This window comes from Haemaphysalis longicornis, unplaced genomic scaffold, assembly GCF_048455015.1.
Source record: "Haemaphysalis longicornis isolate Haplotype H1 unplaced genomic scaffold, Haemaphysalis longicornis Haplotype H1 scaffold_9, whole genome shotgun sequence".
NCBI classification, from domain to species: Eukaryota; Metazoa; Arthropoda; class Arachnida; order Ixodida; family Ixodidae; genus Haemaphysalis; species Haemaphysalis longicornis.
In genome coordinates, this window is record NW_027526460.1 from 108,076,075 (window position 1) to 108,081,081 (window position 5,007).

Consider the following 5,007-nt stretch of genomic DNA (forward strand, 5'->3'; position numbering starts at 1 on the left):
TACCCTGTCTGTTGGCTTGCTTGACAGTATGCAGTATGTCATCGAAGCCACCCAGCTCGACATACTCCTGCGTACTTCTCGAGTGGTTTGGACTAGGTAGTAAGATGCCTACGACCCGGGAGTGAAATAGAAAGCTTCATTGTTGCCCGCTGGAAGACCGAGTAGGTGTGAAAACACCAGGAAGTAGCCCTACAACGAGGAGCCGCACCAATGCCGCCTCAAGTTGCAACTTATCGAGTAGCTCCGAATTCTGGTTGTGCAGCAACTCGCGAGCTTGGAACGTCGACGTGAACCAATAGTTTTTGTTCAGCTTGAAGGGATTTTAGAACGATGTTTTTGCCGGTGACCTTAACATCTAAGCATACGCACACCACTGCTTCCAGGAATATGTGTGCACGGGTGGACGGTCCTTGAGACGGGAGACACTGATTGATTGATTGATTGATTGATTGATTGATTGATTGATTGATTGATTGATTGATTGATTGATTGATTGATTGATTGATTGATTGATTGATTGATTGATTGATTGTAGGATTTAACGCACCGACGCAACGCAGACGATGAGGCGCGCCGTAGTGGAGGGCTCCACATTAATTTTGACCGCTTGGGGATCTTTAAGGGGCACCAAAATCTCGTACACACGCGCGTTTTTGCTTTTCGCCTCCATCAGAAAAGCGGCCGCCGCGGCCGGGAATCAACCCGCGACCTCGTGCTCCGTAGCCCAACGCATTAGCCACTGAGCCACCGGGGCGGGTCGGAAGACACACCCATTGTGTTGGTGGGAGATGTAAACTTGGGCCTCTCAAGGCCTAACGCGACCTTCCCTCTGCTGTCCCCTGTGATAAAACGGTCTCGGTCGGTGCATTACACAGACCGTAGGGTGCCTACGAGGTGAAAGGGAACCGGAAAACCTTATGCTTGCCCTCTAAAAGCGCGAATCGATGCGCAAACAGAATGCCACTGCCGCGGAACGTGCGGCCGCCGCCGTTGCCGGCTGAAGTTTTACCTGGTCGATTAGCTGAGAATCATTCCCGGATAAACAGCAAATGGCCGGTTTGGAACGCCGACTGGGCGTAATAGATCTTGTTCAGCTTAAAAGGCTTTCGGAGGGACATTTTTGATGGCGGCTTCAACGTTTAAGCACAAGAAAGTGACCGGTTGCCGGTTTATGTGTGTTATAGAGGGGATACGGGAGTGGGGCGGGCGGGCGTGCACGTGCAGCTGGGTTGCCAGTCTTCATCAACGACACGTCCGCTGTGCTGGTGGCACGTTTAAACATGGACGTCTCACGGCCCAATGCGACTCCCCTTCTGTTGTCCCCTATGGTCGAGCGGTTTGGGTTCGTGAGTTACAGAGACTGTAAGATGCCTACAACGCGCGAGGGGAGCGCACAGCCCCATCTTCGTCCACTAGGAAAGAACTGTAGTCCTTGTAAGTTTCACTCGGCTAATGGGATAGAAAATGGGCTCAAGTGCAAACTACAAACAAACGTGTTTTGTTTCGTGCGTTTATTACGCTCGTCTCCGCTGGTCATGCTCCTCACAGCGTTGAAGGGGACCCAAATTTTCGTCGACGCCCCAGGGACATGGCCCGATACAGGAAAGTCAGTTTCCATAATGTATTCCGTTGAACAAATGTCGAAGGGGAATTGAACACCATGATGTTTCATCAAATCATTGCCGCCATTTTTGTGGTTCAAAAAAGTTTGATGGAATTCTGAAAAATGTTGTCTTGCTGCCCAAAGGCTCAGTGCATCCGCCACTACAGATTTGTTATCTTTATAGCAGCCATAGAAATATGCAAATGCAACGAAAGCATCTATTTACAGTCAAATTCTGCAGTGGTTACTAAAGTGAAATTAGGTATATTAAAGAGTCAGTCGCCAAGAACTACGCAGCATGTCTGACAACACCTAAGGCATGATATTACCAGTGGAAACCCTGCATGCGGTGGTAAAAAAAAATTGGTTACTAATACTGATCCAGCGTTACTACTGCCGGTACTGCGTGCCTTAATCCGGCAGGCCAGTACTAAGGCCTGCCGAATTCAACTATCAAGGAGACCAGCGGAGTCAACGAAATTGCGCCTGTGCAACTTGGTGTTACACACGCAAGCGTATGCCACCATATGGCCCACCCGAGTCAAAAGTGTGAGTGAATAATAAAATACAAGAAATCAGAGCCAGCCTTAAATCCCTGCAAACGCTTCCACGACAACACTAAATAGTGGAAATGAATGCGGCCGGCTTGAGTGAAGGACTCCTCAAAAGAGTTTATTCTCCGCGTTTTATAAAGGCGTTATAAAGGGCACTGTTCAATGAGACTTTTCCCCGTTATGTTTTTCAAATAACCCTACTCCGATAGAAGCAGTGTAGGATGAAGGTTAGTTTTAGTGGAAAGGAAGGTTTTCAACTAATTTCTGGAGAGTATTGTGGGACAACAAGCTGGACATGCAACTCCAAAAAGAGGCCTCCACAGTCCCATTGCATGTTCCCGTCTACTTCTAGCGACTTCTTAAATAGAATAGTTCTCAACACAGTGCATGAGCCGGGTTTCTAGGCTAGGTTGGCCTAACGAGAAGACTCGCAGCTCAATAGTGCGCGTGCAAGACCGCTCTTAACAATAAGTTTGAGGGTAGAGGTATCAAGAGTAAGTCGATTTTGGGGGTTCTGCGGTAATTAGTAGCGGATGTACATGCGCGATAACGTTTCCGTTTGTGGCAGGACCAGATGAAGTTGTATAGGTCAGCTTTGGTGGCATTCAAGGAGCCATTGAATGCGATGACGATGGAGGGTCGTACCATCGTCTGGAATTTTATGGGGTACAGCTGGCGTTGACGGGGTACAGCTGGCATTATGGGGTACAGCTGGCGTTGAACTTAAAAAGGAAAAATTTTGATCCATGTAGAAACCGTATTCCTTTCTTTCAAAAGCATCTTACACCTTTGAAACCTGGCCATGCATTATGAGGGGAACATTTATTGCCTGAATAATCAGTCGGATGTTCCTAGAAATGGCAAGAATAGTACGGCGGAGTATACAAAACTTCGCTTTCATCAGCTTACTCTGCACTAGTATCCTGACACATCCCGTTCTTCGCGCGGAGATTTGACTAAATGGACGTGTCCGGTCTCATATTTTCTTCCTCTTCCCCTCTGGGTGGTAATTGCGGACTTGTTCGCATAAATTATATGATTCCACTCGCAACTCTCTTGATTTTCTTCTGCTAAACGCCACAGAACCCACAAACTTTTGCATGCAAACCAACAAGAAATTGTTATTAAAGAAAGTAACTTAGCAGGCGTCTTTTTGCAGATTCTTTTACTAACTGAACATGGTCGCTAAGACTACGTGTACTCTCAAAACACTTATGTATAAATTCGAAACGAGGAAGAACTCAACGCGCTGGAATAAAGGCAAGGACGGCTCATTAACGTCTACTTTCTGCCACATCGTGCCAGGCGTGACATACGTTTACATTACATTATACATTTACAGGCACATACGTTTACAATATATTTCCCGCTCCATAGTTTATAGGAATCAGGAACTAGGTGTATGTTTAGAAAACCCTGGGCAGCAATTATGACAATAATTGCATGAAGAATTTCGCTGTAATTACAAGGTGTTGTCGCTACACTACCGTAGTACCCATATATATGCAGTTCACTCACCTTCACCAGGTTTACCATTTTAGCTCTGTCACACTGAAAGTTAATGCGAGGCCTAAAGACGGACTGGAACTACGTTGTGGACTCCATGCTGTAATGATGCCACAAGTATAAAAAGTGCTTTGGAATTAATTTTGCCGTCACCAGTCTTTTCTAAAGACACATTATCCTAAAAGAACAACATGAATGATCGAATTATTCACCTATTTCCTGTAATATTGCTTTCAATACTCATTTTGTACGCGGAAAGCCGATAGCAATAGACTTCCAACTTGACATTTAGACAACATAGACAGGACATTACCAACTGGGATAGCGGATAAAGCTATTTGATATTAGTATTCACCTATTTCCTGTAATACATCTTTCAATACAATTTTTTAAAGCGGAAAGCCGATAGCAATGGACTTCCAACTTGGCATTTAGACAGCGTAGACAGGACATTACAACTGGGATACCGGATAAATGTCTTTGATATTAGTATGGTGCTCGCAAGCTCAAAAACAATAAATACAAAGTTGAAGGGGGGATATATTATAACCATGTGTTTAATTCTGTGCTCCGTGATAGTGGTCGTTGTTCGCATTACCATCCTTATGTCGTAAGAACATATCCTACCTTTCAATCCTCTTCTGACTATACATAAAGTAGTTGAAAATGCGTGCTTTTCCTAATGTCACTCTTGCGTTACAATATTTAATTTCGTCGTTTATAGGCATATACGCTTTCATAACACAAAAAACTACAACGAAATGATAATTCACCCATCGCACATAAAATGTCTGGCGGATGTCTATCCTAAGTACATGCATCTTCCAGCAGGCACCTCTTCCACCATCAGGTTTTTCTCTGCGCTGAGACCTCATTTTTGACCTTACACATTTTCGGGAGGATAAGAGGAAATATTCTAAGGCAGCGTTCACCGTTGGCTACAATCCCGCTCACATGCCTTCGCCATAAATACGCAAGTCGCGTTGCGATCTTAGTGACAATACTGGAGTAGGTGTTCTGGTACCGTACCTAGTTTTCACACGAATGACATGCATTCTAATTCACTTTTCTCAATTTATGTAAAGCATGGCTTGCTTAATGCAACCACTACTTGCACGAGGTCACCACATAAAAATAACGCTTTAAAATACTTTTGTAACAACCATGCGTAGTTAGAAGCTACGCTTGCTCCGGTTGCCACGGGACCTACTTTACACAGAGAGCGTTGTTTCCGAGCACCTTATCGGGGGACCTCTGGATGTTTACAGTTATGCCGGCGACCGCGTATGATCACACACTACCTTATCAACGCTGCTGACCTAAGTGTAGTCGATAGCGGTTCTC